Source organism: Hyaena hyaena, unplaced genomic scaffold (genome assembly GCF_003009895.1).
Source record: "Hyaena hyaena isolate Hyena2069 unplaced genomic scaffold, ASM300989v1 scaffold_440, whole genome shotgun sequence".
NCBI lineage: Eukaryota > Metazoa > Chordata > Mammalia > Carnivora > Hyaenidae > Hyaena > Hyaena hyaena.
The window spans coordinates 548726-566609 of NW_024081072.1; positions in this window are offsets into that span (position 1 = coordinate 548726).

Consider the following 17884-nt stretch of genomic DNA (forward strand, 5'->3'; position numbering starts at 1 on the left):
GGGGGAGACCAGAATCAGTGCATTCTATTTGGCTGACTAAGTAAGTTAAAGAACAGACAAATCAACAATGGCAACGCGCGTGTGCACACATGCACACACACCTCAAAAACATTTATGTCCAAAGGAATAACTAAAACATATATATTTTTTAAAAAGCAGAACGGGGAGAGTATTTTTTCACTTTTGGAAATGCCATCTGCCAGTACTAGGATGACATAATGCCTCATTTGGAGCCAGGCTTCATTAATTCATATTGAGTTCTAGCTTTGTGCATAGTCCTCTGCTGGGGAGCAAGCACCTGTGAGGGTGCATGGGAGGAACCGTCTTTTCTGAGCCAATGGAGACTGGATGGGCCCGCTGCAGCCAGAGGAAGTGCTGTCGGCGTGGAGCAGCAGGGCTGGGAAGGAGCCGAGAATGGAAGAGATGCCCACAAAGAAGCGGTAGGATTTGGCAGCTGCTGGGCTGGGGAGAGAGAGGGCCTCCCGTACAGTGCTGTGGGTGAGTGAACTGGTACAGCCCTTTTGGAAAGCGATTTAACTCCCAAATGCAAAATCCAATTTATTTCTGTGGGTCTATCCCACAGATGCACTCGCAAGGGTGGATAGATCCCAGATATGCAAGGATGCTCACTGCAGCATGCTCATTAGAACAAAGGACTAGAAACATCTTGGGTGCCCACAGCAGAGAATTTATGGTACATCCTCACAGAGGGCTCTTTGGCAGCTATTTAAAAGAAGGGAGCAGCTTTGGATTTCCTGATGTACAACACTCCTTAACGTATTTTATGTGAAAAAAAGCAAAGGATGGAAAATATGCATAAATGCCTTCAGTTGTATAGAAACATGTGAACAAAAATATATGTATGCGTATACTCTGTGGAAAGATACACAAGGTACTGAGAGTGGGGGTTGCCTCTGAGGAGAGCCGTGTGGCTTGGGGAAACCATGGAAGGAAGATACTTCATTGTGTGCCTTCTGGAATGTTTTGAATTCTGTATTGTAAACACGTATTAACTCTTCAAAAAATGAGTGAATAAAATAAAAAATAACAGTGAATTGGGATGGGGGGAAGGAGACGCAATGCCTGGAGAATATTCTTTTAGGAACTTTGGCACTGAGGAGAAAATGAAATGAGGAGGCTAGATCAAGGGAGTTGGAGGATCAAGGAAGTTCTCCCTGACCCCCCTGCTACCCAGTTGGAAAGACCTTTGAAGGCCACAGGGACAGGGGCAGAGAGGACAGAAAGATGGGGCAAGCAACAAGATGAACCTTGAGAGGGAGAGAGAGACGAATCGGAGTAAGTGATGGTCTGGACGCTTTGGGGACATGTGGACTCTGAGGAGAGGCACTCTGAGGGAAGGGTGAAGTGTGAGTGAGAACTGCAGGTTTCTATCTCATTCATAACAACAAATGATGCACCGTGTGCCAGGCAGAGCACAGGAAGTGGCTGATTGAGGCTTGAGGGATGGGGGTGAGGGGTGTGCGGGGAGACCGTGGCATCCTCTGAGCACATTCTCTTAAAGTGGTATGTTTTCAACAATTTTAATGTAATATGTTTCCATGAGGATGGTCAGAGGTGCTGAGAAGACAGTAGGAGCAGTAGCTGGGTAAGGGGCCTGTGGAGAAGGGGATCAAAGGGATGCTCATTTCACAGACTTGTTTCCCTCTGCCTCCTTCCTGCTGGTCCAGATTCACAGGCCCATTCCTTGGAGATTAGGACCCAACTCTGCCCTGTGCCAGCTCTGGGGACACAGTAGTGAGCAAATGAGGCAGGGTCCCTGCTCTTGAGTTGCTTATAGTGGAGTGGAAAAGACCGTCATTAAGCAGGTAATCACAAAATAATGGTGTCAGTGCATTTTGATAAACAATATGAGAGAAAATTACAGGGTCCCCTAAGATACTAAAACATCTATTTTACACTGGGTGAGGAAAAGGGGGCAGCACCCGAGGAAGTGACATTTTATGTGAGAACTGAAAGACAAACAGGAATTTTCCAGGTGGAGATGAGGAGGTGGGTGCAGGGGTGTGGGAAATGTGAAGAGACAGCGTGTTGCCATGAGGTGGTGAAGAGTTTGCCATTTGAAAGGAGAAAAGTGTGGATCGTAGAGAATGAAAGAAAGAAAGTTAAGGCCAAATGAGGCCTTCTAGGACATGTTAAGAATTTTGAATGTTTTCCCCTTAGTACTGGGGAGTCGTTAGGGGTTTGAAACAGTGGAATGGACATGATCGGGTTTGCATTTTAAAAACATCATTTGGGCATCCAAGTGAGATGATGGTGGTCAGAACTAAAACAGTCATAAATGATGGCGATGAGAAAGAAGGAAGGAAGGGACTTGAGATTTGTTTCATACCTAGAATGGACAAGCTCTGGAGATTGAGGAGTGTGAGGTGCGTGGGAGAGGGAGATGTCAGGATGACCCCCATGTTTTGAGCATAAATAATTGGTTAGATGTAGGGAACACTGGCCGAGTCTGGGGCCCATTAAGCTTAAGAGCTTTGAAAATTCCAGGAGAGATGTACTTAGTGCCAGTAAAGAGGCCGAGAGAGGCTCTGCTGAGATGGAAAGTTGAGGGACTGAGCAGGGCTTGTGAAGTAGGGGAGAAATTGATAGCGTTCATATGAGAAATACAATACAGAGTTTACAAAAGCAATGATCATTTGGGGCTGGGGAGCATGCAAGTGCCAAGATTCTCCATCAGCACCGAACAAACTCAGAGTGGAACAGAGGGCACTGGATGATGCTGGGGGTAATTGGGTGTATTAGCCAGTGTTCTCCAGAGAAACAGAACCGATAAGATGCGTATAGGCCCAGGGAAGCAGGTGGTCAAAGTCCTGTGTGGAGTCCTAAAGGCCTAAAGGCCCTGAGCACAGATGTCCAAGAGCAGGAGAAGATGGGTGTCTGGGCTCAGGTTCCATCCACCTGTTCTATTTGGGCCTCAACAGATTGGATGCCACCTACCCACATTGGAGAGGGTGAATCTTTACTCAGTCTACCCATTTAGATGCTATTCTCTTACGTAAATACCCTCATAGACACATGCAGAAATGTTCACCAGCCACTCTGGCATCCCTCAGCTCAGTCAAGCTGACACCTAAAATTATCCATCACAGTGTGTTAATTAACTAGATGGGGTGGAGGGATCCTTTCACCATGTATACACATATCAAATCACCACGATGTAGACTTTAAGTAGCCTACAGTTTTGTATGTCAACTATGCCTCAGTAAAGCTGAAAAAAAAAATCATCACACTGGGCATTGAGGATGGCCTTAGGAAAGGCCAAAGGTCAGGGGCTGGGAAGAGAGGTCTGGGAAGGAGGGAGGGGCTGATGAACTGGGAGAAAAGGGGAGACGTGGTGTGATGGTGGTGGCTTGAGGATCAGGAGGAGGAAGAGCTCTGGAGAAAGAGAGGGAGAATGAGACTTTGAGTTCCTAGAGGTGGACTGGTTCTGTGAGGGAAGTAGGCCTGAAGTGTGGGCCTAGTGACATAGCGGGGTTGGGGGATGATGGCTTCTAGGGTTTGAGGATATTGAGGTCAGGGCATCAGAATCAGTGTGGGGTTTGAAGTTGCAAGTAGGCCCAGTAGGGATATGATAAGGAAAAATGGAGAGGGAGTTGCAGAAGTGGTTAAGGAAAGTGGGGGAATGTTCTGCATGGAGCTCCCTAGCCAGAGGTGAGGGAGCGAAAAAGGAGGTATGAATGGATGTGTGAACTTCAGAAAAGAAGACTGTGTTCTGAGAGTGGTGGGAGACGAGTCCTGGGATGGACAGTGCAGATCCAGAACAGCTCTTGTCTGCAGGGAATGGGGATGTGCAGAGCCTCCCTGTTCCAGGAGAGGGATGGAGAGTGGCAGAGGGCTCCAATATTAGGACTGGTACAGCAGCTGCTTTTATTTTTTTAATGCCTATTTATTTTGAGAGAGAGAGAGGGAGGGAGAGTGTGCATGAGCGTGTGCGAGTTGGGAGGAACAGAGAGATGGAGAGAATCCCAAGCAGACTCCGAGCTGTCAGAGCAGAGCCCGACACGGGGCTCAAGCTCACAAACCATCGTATCATGATCTGAACCGAAACCAGGAGTCAGATGCCCAACTGACTGAACCACCCGGGTGCCCCTCGTAGCTACTTTTATACACAGCTTTCCGCCACTACTTTCTGTACACTGGCATTTAGGAGGAACCGGTGGGCAGCTTAGGGACAAGTAGTTAAAGATAAAAGAAGAGGTCTCACAGAGCCACTAACACAGAAATTACTCCATAGAGGCAGTGGAAGTTTCTCTAGAATTTTCTGATGTGACACTGACATCCACAATTTAGGGAGACTAAGAGGACATTGATGTAAAGCTATCATAAGCAGTTAACTTTTTGTGTGTTATTCCAGAGTCCCTACATCCCTGTGCTCATGAACTGACTGGCCCGTGGGTCCTGTTTACTTCTCCTTTCCCACTTGCTGTTGTGCAGCCAGTTTGGAGTTAACATAGCAAATGTCTTCCTGTTGGCATGATAAACAACATTGCATTGATGGTAGATGCACTACAGAAAAAAAATGTCTTCTTCCAATGCTAAATACCAGGGATTAAGTTATTATCAGCCTTTGTGGATTATCAAAGCAGGGTTTCTTCCCTTTAGCTTAGCCAATTTTGAGCCTTACAGATTTGTGTCAGTCCACATAGATAGGTTAATTTTCAAGTTATCTTTATTAAAAAAATTTTTTTTAATGTTTATCTATTTTTGAGAGAAAGAGAGAGAGAGAGAGAGAGAAGACAGAATCCTTAGCAGGCTCCAGGCTTTGAGCTGTCAGCGCACAGCCTGATACGGGGATGGAACCCACGAGTCTCAAGATCATGACCTGAGCCAAAATCGATGCTTAACCGACTGAGCTACCCAGCGCCCCTCTATTCAAGTTATCTGTAACTATTCATCCCTGCGTTGCCTCCTTCTCCTCATCCCAATGTCAAAGTGTACAGAATGCGCAGAACATCGTGATACCGAACTGCGTACACATCATTGGAGTTGCAGCCTGCTCCTGCATCCCTCCAGGTGGCTATTTCTTGGCTTGTTGGCTCCGTCTCAGCCTCCCAATGTCATGAACTGAAACGCCTCCCAGTGGAGCTTTACATGGCAGTAATCCCCGGGAGGACTTGAGAACGCCCTCCTTGCCGGCCTGCATCCTTCCAGCCCTGCCCTCATCCATCTCTCTGTACCGTCTGGAGATCAGCTTTTGCAAAGGGCAACTCCTATCCCTTCACACCTCTGCATGGGGACCTGCAGTGGCTGTCAGTGCCATCGGAGCAAAGTCCAAACTCTTTTAAAGCATCTATGAGGCTCCGGCCATTTCCCCAGTTGTTTCATTGCCTATTTTTTGGTCTGTTTTCTCTGCTAGACTGTCACGTCTGAGATGTCAGGACTGTGTCTTATTCACAGTTGTTCATTCGACAGATGCATAGTTAATTAATAAATGAAAAACAGTGCAAGGGCCATATCAGGAACATTTGCTAAGTCATGGTTCAGAAAACCTTGCTGAAAAGGCTCACTCTCCTCATTAATTGCTTGTTACAGAATTATGAATGGTCAGTCACCTTATGGTATAAGCTACTCTTGTGTTCAGTGACCGCCATTTTTAGCTAAAAATCAGAACTCATGGTTCAACAGAGGATTTTTGCCTTGCTTCCAGATAGAAGAGGTAGTCTTAGATATGTAGCTTGGGTTCTGACCATTGGAGATTTAGGGGGATAATGACATAGAACATGAAGTATCAGAATCAGTCCAGAAAATCTGGGACCTAGGATCACAGATCTCAAGAATCACAGAAACGTTGCACCTGGACTGTATGACCTTGTGTTTCAGTTATTTTGTGAAGAATTCCTAATCCCTCTCATAAGACAGCAAGTTTCTGGCTTACTAGCAACTATCTTATACATCCTTGGGACCTTTCCAATGTTCAGTGTGGTGTGTTGAACACAGTAGTTCTTGATAAAAGTTTATTGAATGGTTCAATAAGGTCTAAGTTAGTCATCTCCTCTGTGTCACACTTGATTGCTCAGGGGAATGGAGACAAAATACTCAGGAACTTCTAGACTGTTCACAACAGAGCAATTACCACTTGAGCCCACTGGGATTTGCCCTGGGGTCCCCCCAGAGAATGGCTCATCCAATTAACAGTTTATTCAAAATGACTGCAACTTCAACGTATCTTTCCGTGGGGTCACTAAGGAAAATGGTCCAGGCTGGTAATTTTCAAGTCCCATCTGTAGGGATCTTTATGGTTTTTTCATCCATACTCATCCAGATACCTTTTTCTGTCAGTTGTGGGAAAGTCTTTCTAAGAATAGGGGCTGAGAAAATAGATAGGGAAAGCCAATTGCATTCTCTTTGCTGAAAGTCATAAAAATAGGAATGGAGAGAAATGAAGATGGGGGCATTCTGAAGGGTCATTAGGTCTGCCTCCTCTTTATCATTGCTGAATATCTATTGCGTGTCAACTCACAGAGGGCACAGTAAGTGGGTAGGATCCCTGCATAGCACGTTAATCCATATGCAAACACAGTGACCCCAATTGCTTTGCAATAGAGAGCCACATGGCCCGTGCCCTTAAAATACATCATTTGGGCAGCTGCCAGCGGGCTGATTTATCCCAGCTGGCCAGAAGCAGCCCTGAGATCATCAGCGCCTTTGTTAATTGGGAGAGAGGGGCAGAGGAATCAAGATATTCCTGGGCACCAAGCATTCATTAGCCACCTGGCTTTCCTAAATTATGATCCTGCCATGATTTTCCCAGTGCTTCAACTGAAATTTTAATATTTGGAATGTATTAATAACTCGGAACATGTCATTTCCTGAATAAGCAATGCCCTTCTGGACTCATTGGAGAAGGGAGTCCAGAGAATGGATGGTTAAACAGCACAAGATATTGGCTACCCAGTGAAATGAGCAGTGTGGGGGTGACCCTACAAGTTCTATCCACAACAGCAAATACAAACAGAGGCAATGTATAAATGGACCTCAGGTTTAATGCCCCTGACTTCTATTCGTTTATTCAATTCATATAGCGTCTTAACAGGACCAACCCCAGGAAAAATGATGAAACGTGACAATAGAAGCTAACGATTTTAGGGGCGCCTGGGTGGCTCAGTCGGTTGAGTGCCCAACTTCGGTTTAGGTCATGATCTCACAGTTTGTGAGTTCGAACCCCACGTTCGGGTTTTTTGCTGACAGCTCAGAGCCTGGAGCCTGCTTTGGGTTCAATGTTTCCCTCTCTCTGCCCCTCTCCCACTCATGCTCTGTCTCTCAAAAATGAATAAACATTAAAAAAAATAAAAAAAGAAAGAAGGTAGTGATTCTAGAGCACGTATTCTGTACAGCCGCCATGCCATGTAGGTTACACCATGCACTCCTCGGGGCACCCTCACCAGACCCTTTTACCATCCCACAGTGATGGGCGCTTCATAGGGATAGAGACTTGACCTTTCTTGTTCACCTTTTAATCCTTCACACCTAGAAGAGTTCCTGACACATAGTAGCTACTCAGTAAAATATATGGTGAATGAATGAGTCTTCATTGTAGATGAGGCAGTTGAAGTGTGACAAAGTTAGTGACCTGTCCATGTTGTACAGTTCTGGAAAGTGACAGAGCCGGGACTCACAGTCATTCACCATCCCCAGGCATCCTCTTGTTCTGGGTGCTCGAAGTTCCATCAGCCCCCTGTTTAGGTGTGTTCTGGTCAGTGCTCTATCCTCCACTGTTACAGATGGAATGTTGTATCCCCTCACATTCGTATGTTGCAACTCTGACCCCCCATTGTGATGGCATTTGGAAATAGAGGCTCTCGGAGATAATTAGGTTTGGAAAAAGTCTCACAAGGGTGGAGCTCTCATGATGGGATTAGTGTCCTTTAAAGAAGAGAAAGAGACATCAAAGCCCACTCTGTCCACCTTATGAGGACAGAGCAAGAGGGAGCTCTCTGCAAGGAAGAAAGTTCACCAGGAACTGAATCTGCCTGCAACTTGACCTTGGATTTCCTAGCCTCTAGAACTTTCAGAAATAAATGTCTCATTTAAACCACCTAGTGTGTGGTATTTTGTGATGGCAGCCCAAGCAGACTAAGACAACCCTTCAGGCACACTCATCAAGATGTACCTGTCCCATGTCCCATTCATTTAAGGCTTTGCTTTCTACCAGTCAGCAACAGCTGGTGATTCGAACACTTCCTGACTCCCCTTTCTACTTACCGCCCCCCATCCAACGTCTGTGTAATATATCAGAGTGTCCAAGGAGACTCACGTACGTGATTTCATGTGATACTCAAAAACAACTTGTGAAACAGGATAGTCCTTATTATCCCATTTGACAGCTAAGTAAACTGAGGCTTGGCAAGGTCAACTGACTTACCATGACCACCCATCAAGGACTAGGACTCAGTTCCCTGGACTCCCTAGCCCAGTGCCCCATCCTCAGTACCCCACTGTGGAAATGTCACAGAGTATCATTCATTCAGGAGCAGGTTGCCTTGAAACTAGAGGCTGATGGAGAAGCAGATGTTAGCTTCCATAAACAATTCTCTCTGGAGATATTTTGGGCAGGTGGGCTCAGAGATTTGGGAATGCCTCAAATGATTCTGAGTTGGCAGGTGTCTATCTTTCCTACACCTGAGCCTGGGCCAGGATCATTCTTCTGAAAATCTCCAAAGATCTGGCAAACAGGTGCACTTGTCTAATCCATACACCGACTTGATCTTCTAAGAAGTGTCAGCTGCATTTGCACCTTTCTGGCCGTTCCTGCTCCACCTGCCATGCGTGCCTCATCTCATGCCGTCCTGCCTGGACTATTGCTGGGGTCTCCCAACCAGACCTCTGCTATGCCTCCACTCTGTCTAGGCTACCTCCCATGTTGAGGACAAAACAATCTGCTTGAGTAACAAATCCAATGACCCCCAACCTCCTATTTAAAAACCCATATCCATGGAGTATACGAGGTGAATGTGGCAGATTTAAAAAGGGAAAGATAATTTTTTAAAAACCTTTTTTTTGGGGGGAGGACTTGAAAATTATTTTACGCTTCTTAAAATGTTCTCTTTATTTTCTTTGAGAAGGTATTGCTCATGGAGTGCAGAATTTTATTTATCTAGGACACAAAGTTGTTAGACACCTAAATACTAGTACATGAAAGCCACACCTGATGTTAATGCTACTAAGGAATGGCATGTTTTTGACTGTCAAAAAATTCAAGACAGAATCCATTCACATTGACTTTAATTTTTAAAGAATATGCTAATTCTTGACTCCAAGGAAATAATCCAAAGGAAGGGGGAAAGCCAATAAAAATCAAGATGATCATTATGGAGTTGTTTATAATAAAGAAAAACTAGAAGCAAGAGTGAGTAGTTAAGTAAATTGTGTTGTGTCAATTTGATGGACTATCGTACAGTCATTCAAAATTATAATTATGCAGACTGTGTAGCAACAGAAAATGTCTATGATATAATGTCAAGCACGCAGAGCAAATTGCACATATACTTGATTACAACTCTAAAAATCATGTTTACATGTGGGCAAAGACTAGCAGGAAGCAAGAAGAATGAAAACAGATGATTCATTTGGCTGGTGGGATTGTGGGGGGATTCCTCATCTTCTAGAATTGGTGTTTTTCACATTGTGAAGTTTCGAAAGGATGCTGTTTAGCCCTTTTGGGGACCAGTTTTGAGAGTGTTGGTCCCGGGAAGGCACATAAACATAGTAACAAGGAGTACAATTCCTGATCATGCCTCACTGCTGGGTCTCTCCTGGGTGCCTGGCTCTGCTGGTGGGAATTACTCGGATCCGACCTGAGCATGGCTGTTTGCACAATGGTTCCCAAGCAGAATGTTGCTGCGGAAACTCAACTTTATACATACATTTGATCATATCCACAGCGATTTACCACTTTATTTTTCATTTAAAAACAACTCAAGCACAGGCTGGGAAACTGTTTACCTTGACTGCTGCAGAGGATATTGCTTCTTGGGGTAGAAGTTTGAACTGGATGGTCTTTTTTTTTTTTTTTTTAATTTTTTAATGTTTATTTATCCTTGAGAGAGTGAGAGAGACAGAGAATGAGTAGGGAAGGAGCAGAGCGAGAGAGGGACACAGAATCTGGAACAGGCTCCAGGCTCTGAGCTGTCAGCACAGAGCCTGACGCGGGGCTCGAACCCACGAACCATGAGATCATGCCCTGAGCCGAAGTCGGACGCTTAACCGACTGAGCCATGCAGGCACCCTGAACTGGATGGTTTTAAAGATGTGCTGAATCTATGAGTCTCACCCATGACTAGTGTGACCTTTATACACACATCGTTGAGGCTCTTAGATGTGCATGTGCTGTTTCCTGCTCCAGGAGTGATGTGGCACATCCTTTAAAATATAGCCTATTGGAATGGATAGGCCAGGCTCGGCAGTCAGTAGCCCTGGGGTCAAATCTCACCTTTCCCATTGATAAGCTTTGTAACCGTAGATGAGTTTACTTGTTTTCTCTCTGAAACTCAGTCTAGCCATCTGTAAAATTAGGACATCAAAACCTATCCCTGAAGGTTGTTGAGAGCATGGAGATGATCAGGCATGTAGTAGGTGCGGAATTAAATGAGAAGGAAATGGAGATACACACTAGTGGCAGACCGAAGCAATCTGGTGAGCCTTAACACATGGAAGCACAGGAAAAGTGAGTTTTAAGTAGGGATTTAAAGGAGCATATCCAATGCACGTGAAACGGAAAACTGCTGATAACATATGCCCAAATGCTGCAGCATAAAGAAAAGCTGGGAGTTACAGCCAATTTACAGATGGTGAAAACACCGTTTCTCTCGGGAGCAGCTGTAACAAAAGCAAATGTGAGCAATCAAGAGGCTCCTAAATTTTGATTTAATTGCAAAAAAAAAAAAATCAAATGCATAATCTGAAAATCACCATAGACACCTGCTGTACCTTCTCTTAAGTCAAGATCTCTCTCTGTTAACTAGATCAGCCTTTCATGCTGCAATTCAAAGAGATGCTTCCCTAATAAGCTAGCTTCTCAGATTTATGCCACTACGTGTATCATGTGAACTATTTTCTGTTTTAAATCCCTAGCAATTCTCTTGGGACCAAGATTTCCACTGACATTGAGATTCAGTATTAATTCAAAGACTACTTTCCTAGTTACATCAGAATTCGATAAACTAAAATAGAAAAACTTTGGACTTTTTGCATACCAGTATTAAGTTTTTCTTTATTCTTGGTTTTGTTTTGTTTTGTTTTGATTTTTTGCCTTCACTTTGTGTAGGAAAGTAAAATTGTTGAAAGGAGAAGTAGTACTTATTATTCATACAAAACTTAAAAAGCAATAAGCCATTTTGATTTCTCAAAAGTGTACCCTGAATACACAAGGAACTTCTAATATTTCAGGCATGTGGAAACTAAACTAATGAGCATGTCGCATGGAAAGATTAAATACAGTATATAGTATTTTCAGAGTCAACACAAAACCCACTAGGCATGTCTGGCATCTGAAGTCTGAGTTTATGAAATCCACTGAGCCCAAGTTTTGTGCAGAAGCCAGAGCTGGACAGATAGACTATTCACAGCACTTGTGGATTTGTGTGGAAACAGCTTACAGATTTTCTGACAACCTTGTCTTCGAACTCAGATGAATGAAGTACTATTGTTTGGTCATGAGGAACTTTCATTAAAAAGTTGTCACCAAAGCACTTTCTCATTGGGGGCATGGGGCATAGAAATGGTAGTCATTTTTTTTTTAAAGTTTATTTATTTTGAGAGAGAGTGAGAGGGGAGGGGGGGAACAGAGTGGGAGGAGGGGAGAAAGAGAATCTCAAGCAGGCTTCACACTAGCAGCCCAATACAGGGCTCGAACTCACAAACCCTGAGATCATGACCTGAGGCTGAAATCAGGAATCAGATGCTTAGCCTACGGAGCCACCCAGGTGGCCCTAGAAGCGGTAGTCTTTAAATTTTGCTTAAAAAATGAAAATACATTAGACACCAAAATCAGTGACAAATTAGCTTTGAATGAAAAATAAGTGAGCGAATGTCAAGATAAGACTAATAACCTTTAGGGTTTGTTAGTAGATACACTCTTGTCTCCCAGCTGGCCCCTGATTTAGATTACTGTGAAAGGAGGTGCTGTCTAGAGCACACAGACACGTGGACATTTTGTAGGTGGCCACTTGATATTGCGCTGTTACCTCACCCCCCTTTTGCAGGTACGTTGGCTTGGTTCAGGGCTTAGTGATGCATAACACACTTAGCTCTTCTAAAGCCATGGCCTTTCTTGGCTGGATGTAAAATGCCAAATATTGTGCTATCGATGGACATGTTAAGACTTCTATAGGTTCTCAGGCATCCTGTATTTGTAAATCAGTTTAAATTGACTGCTAGGTAGACTATTGCTGCAATAATCACTGAGCTGGAAGAATCAACATAGGGCTCAAGAACGCGAAGGCTATCAAAATATTTGGCTCAACAACTGCCAGTCAAGGAGGTGGAAGATTTATTTCTTTATCTTCTTCAAGGGCAGATGACTTACCAGAAAGTGCAGCTGCTGTGTGGTCAATAGACCTGGGCTTAAGATTAAGTGGGAAGAGGGTGAGAGTGGGATCTGGATCTTAGATGGACAGTGTTAACACCTGTGAAAACTTTCTCACATATCAGAGCCTCAGTTTACTTGAGAAAGGAGCCTGTTAGTAACATTATTCTCATGGGATTATTAGGAGGTCTCCATGGGGTGTGATATTTTCAAAAGTGCTTTGTGTCTTGTAAGGTACTGTACTGAGTTAGCCACTATTCCTGATAATTGTGAGACCTTGGACAAATCTCCAAGCTTTCCTGAGCTTTGGTTTCCTTCACTGTAAAATGGGGAGAGTAATGGCAAGCCTATTCACTCCCTAAAGGTATTGCAAAGCTCCAAATGAAATGATGTGGAAAAAAAGACTGGGCATATGGCAGAGGACTTTATTACTTTAGCAATTTAGAAACATTAATTTCAAAATATCCAAGTGAAATGGCTTGAGTGTTATCTACTTTGGGATGATTTAATGATTTCTATTGCTTGTTGCATGTTGCCATTTGTTTAATTCGATCTATAGGTGATTTATAATATTCTAATAATCTCTTAGGTGGTTTATGGCATAAATATAATTTGGTGGCTTAAGAAAATCATGTTCTCATGTTACCATGGAGTTGTTTTCAAGTACTTCCCAGGACAGCTGCCTCTTGAAAGCTGGCCGATCATTGTATCTGCTTTTTCTCCTTTTGGTAGTTACGTCCCCGTTTCCTAATCTCTCTGTTGTTTGCGTTAGCAACACACAACTGGCACACGTTGGCCTGGAGCCAACCATAATTCCCTCATTGCTCTTTTGGAAGAGGTGATCTCTGCTAGAAGTTGGGCATTGGTTACGCAGAACTTTTGTGTAGCAAGAGGGGAGCCTCAGAAACACTATGGAAACCGACATGTTTAGAACACATAGATGGACAGATAGAATTTAAGAAATAGCATAAATCTGCATCTTTGAAGAAGATCCTCTTCTTGCTGTGCAGCACCATTGTAGTCTTTGAGTCGTTTTATTAGTGCTTTCTGAGGTTTTCAGTGCCACTGTGTGATAGGCACTGTTCGCATAAGAACCAACGTGTCTTGAAAGTTTCTGTCATTGCCTTTATTCAGAGAGGGTTGGCTCAGCCTGGCTGAATATATACTCTTTCTTTAGAAAAAGCCCAAGGACGGGCACTGTTGACATTATCTTTGCAATTTCAAATAAAACATTCCTTGGTGAAAGGCAGTCTCGTTCCTATCCCAAGATCTATCAATATTGGCTCCCAAGCTGGTCTTTGCATTTCACAGAGGATGGGAGGTATTGGCGTTTGTGCTTGTCTACTTCCCTGCAGAGTCCTCCTTAGCAGGTCCTTACCTAGTTAAACAGGGATAAAAGAAGGTATTTCTTTCCTAGAGGATTTTGATTTCCAAAGAATGATGGGAAGGTTAAAGGGCCATATGAGCTGGTATGGCCGACTCAAGGACTGACCTATTTTTCACATTTCTGTGTGCAAAGCTCCCAAATGAAAAGCAAAAAATACCCAATTGAATTGAAAATTGAGATTGTGAAGTGGCACAAAGGGCTAAGTATTTCTGAAAAGTAAAATAACAAGCAAGGAAAGCAGATAGTAGAACTTGTTAGCAGCTACCCAAGAAGTGAGGGGAAGGGATGGGGCAGGTAAAGGTCTGGGCGCAAGTGTGCGTGTGTATGTGCGCATGCATGTGCGAACATAATATACAGTTGGTATGGATAGACGAAAGGCAGAATGGCATAATGGCTAGAAGGCCAGCCAGTCTTGGCTTGAATCATAGCCCACAAATTACTTCACTTCGTTAGTCTTAGTTTTTTCATCTGTAAGTAGAAACAACGGTAGTACCTACTTCGTAGGGTTGCCATGAAGGTTAAATAGGCATAAAAGGTATCTAAGACATGGAAAATACCTGGTGTAGAGCAAGCCTTCAGTAAGTACTTGCTCTTTTATCATTCTCATGTATTTCTTGTGAATAGAAATATTGTGAAGACAAAATTATTAGTCATCCAGTGTTTTGGGGGCTTTGAGATTGGGTTTTCCCTCTCCAACCATCATAAAAGGGAAATGTGGGTCCTTTAGTTCTAAAAATGGTTATTATTTTTTTTTAAGGGGGAGTCAATATCTTCCTCCATGTGTTCACTTTTTAGAATATCTTTTGAATGGCCATTTGGTCTTTTATTTTCCATTAAAAACTAATAATTTAATTAGGACCTTCAGCCTGCCCTCATCTTTTCAGCCCTGCTTTATGTCTCTGCCTTCAGGACTAGTATTATTAATTCCTGAGATTTTTGAGGTCCTGGGGTATAAATAGGTTTGCCTCTGGCTGCCTTCTCCTGTAGGTACTTCAATTTGGCTTTCTTTGTGATAGAATTGTGAGATTTTCATAACTCTTAAAAACAGCATTTTGGGGGGTACCTGGGTGGCTCATCGGTTAAGCGTCCAGACTCTTGATTTCAGCTCAGATCATAATCTCACAGTTTGTGAATGTGAGCCCTGCATTGGGCTCTGCACTGACAGTGTGGAGCCTGCTTGAGATTCCCTCTCTCCCATTCTCTCTGTCTCTCCCCTGATTGCCCTGTCTCTATCTCTCAATAAACAAACAAATAAGCAAGCATTTAAAAAAATAGCATTTTCCCTAGTTTCACTGATATACTACCTTTTCTTATGTCTTTAGGGATATTAGTTTTTAAGGAGGTTTTCTTCTATTCCCTGCATTGTCTTTATTTCTTCAGGGTTTCTTTGTCCTGTGTATTGCTTCTGGTCTCTCTTTTCCTGTAGTGGTTTTCCTCATTTGTCTGGGGTGCTTGGCTATCATTGATACTTAAGTGTGAGACCATGAAAAGCTAAATGGAAGCTCTGTGTGCATGGGCAGGACTGCAAGCTGGTATGGTCAACAGATGGGGACTTGGCTTTTTGTATGGGATATACAAATCTTAAAATTTTTTTAAATGCTTATATTTAAAGAGAGACAGAGATACACAATCCGAAGCAGGCTCCAGGCTCTGAGCTGTCAGCACAGAGGCTGACGTGGGGCTCAAACTCATGAATGATGAGATCATTACCTGAACCAAAGCCAAGCATTTAACCCACTGAGCCACCCAGGCACCCCAGGATATACACATATTTTTATCTGTGGGTCTTTCCCTGGATCCTAGTAGTTTCCTTAGAAAGGAATCCTCTATCTACTCTTGTCCTGAGCATTTCAGTTACATTCCTGTATTTGGGAAGCAAGAACAGAAAGAGGCAGAGGGTTCTCTCCATTCAGCCTGCAGTGTTTTCTTTATTTTTTATATAAAACTTTTTGAAGTATAATTGACAGAAAATATTATTTTAGTTTCAGGTGTACAACATAGAAATAATCACCATGGTAAGTCCAGTTACCATCTATCACCAGACACAGTTTATAGTATTGTTGACTATATTCCTTTTGTTGTACATTACATCCCCATGCCTTATTTATTTTATAACTGGAAGACTTTGCCTCCAAATCCACTTCATCTTTTTTGCCCACACCCCTTTCCCCTCCCTTCTGGCAATCACTGGTTTATTCTCTGTGCAGTGTTTTCTTTTTTGTGTGTGTGTGTGTGTTTTTTATTTATTTCTAGGAGAGAGAGAGAGACAGCGTGAGCAGGGGAGGGTCAGAGAGAGAGGGAGTCACAGACTGAAACGGGCTCCAGGCTCTGAGCTGGCAGTCAGCACAGAACCCGAAGCAGGGCTCGAACCCACGAACCGCGAGATCATGACCTAAGCGAAAGCTGGACGCTTAACCGACTAAGCCACCCAGGCGCCCCTGTGCAGTGTTTTCTTTAATTCTTTTTTTCTTGGATGTAGCTTGTCTTGCCCTCACCTGTGCCTAAGCCTCAGACTCCAGCACCTGGCTTGTTGATCCTCCCTGAGCTAACCCTCTCTTCTGCATGACAGAGTAAGGGCTGTTGTCTGGCCACGTAGATGGGGCAGGTACCTGGGACACAGGCTTCCTCATACAAACCTTCAACCCGCCCTCGTGTTTTGTGCCTCTGCCTTCAGGACTACTTACTATTATCAATTCCTGAACTTTTTGGGGTACTGGGGTATAAATAGGTTTGCCTCTGGTTGCCTTCCTCTGCAGGCACTTCGATTTGGCTTCCTTTGTTGTCTCTCCCATACAGTTTCCATGTTTCAAAATGTTATTGACATTTTTCATTTGTTGAGTCTTCTCCTGTTTGTTGTTTGTTTGTATATTTTTAGCTCTTTAATTCTCTTGCTGTCATTTTATCCGGTTTTAGGAGGAAGTAGAGATAAACACCTTGTGTTTATTTAATCAGAAGTCCAATCGTGGAGTTTATAATAATATACAGATACCCAAGTCCCATCCTTAAAGATTCTCATTAAGGGACCTAGGGTGGGATCTAGGCATTCCTATATTTTAGGGGCTTCCAGTAGTATAATGAGGTGAGCTGACTTCACAGCCCACTGAGTCCCAGTGGAGTGTGGCCTTCAGTACTTTCCTCATGCATAGTTGACTTTTCTCCTTGCTAGAAGTACAGCAGTGGGCAACAGCTAAGTGTGAAAAGCATTTATTGGCTGCTTTCTATGTCCCTGGAATTGTGTTAAAGATTCTTTTGGTTGCAGATGATTGAATTAAACAGCTTTCGCAGTGAATTTTTGGCCAATATAAATAGTGATGGAGAAAGCAGGTACTCAAGCACCATATGGGCTTCCCTGATCTTGCAGCAAATCTTTTCTCTGTGGGCTGGTTTCGTTCTTCATGAGGCTAGAACCATTTCTTTCTTTCTTTCCCTTTTTCTTTCTTTCTTTCTTTCTTTCTTTCTTTCTTTCTTTCTTTCTTTCTCTCTCTCTCTCTCTCTCTCTCTCTCTTTCTCTTTTTCTCTCTTTCTCTCTCTCTCTCTCTCTCTCTTTTCTTTCTTTTAAAAAAAGTTTTAGTGTTAATTTTTGAGAGAGAGAGACAGAACATGAGCAGGGGAGGGGCAGAGAGAGAGGAAGACACAGAATGTGAAGCAAGCTCCAGGCTCTGAGCTCTCAGCACAGAGCCCGATGTGGGGCTCAAACCCACAAACCCTGAGATCATGACCTAAGGTGAAGTTGAACACTAAACCTACTGAGCCACCCAGGTGCCCTGAGGCTAGAACCATTTCTACTGTGAGACTTAGTCTTCCATCTTTACAGATTCCATTCTAGAGAGGAAGAGTCTTTCCCTTCAACACCACTATGCCCATCCCAGCTCAGGTATGAACAGTGCTGGGGAAGGCCTTGGGGTGGTTAGCTTGGGCCAGGTTTTTAGGTCCCACCCAATCATAATAGTGAA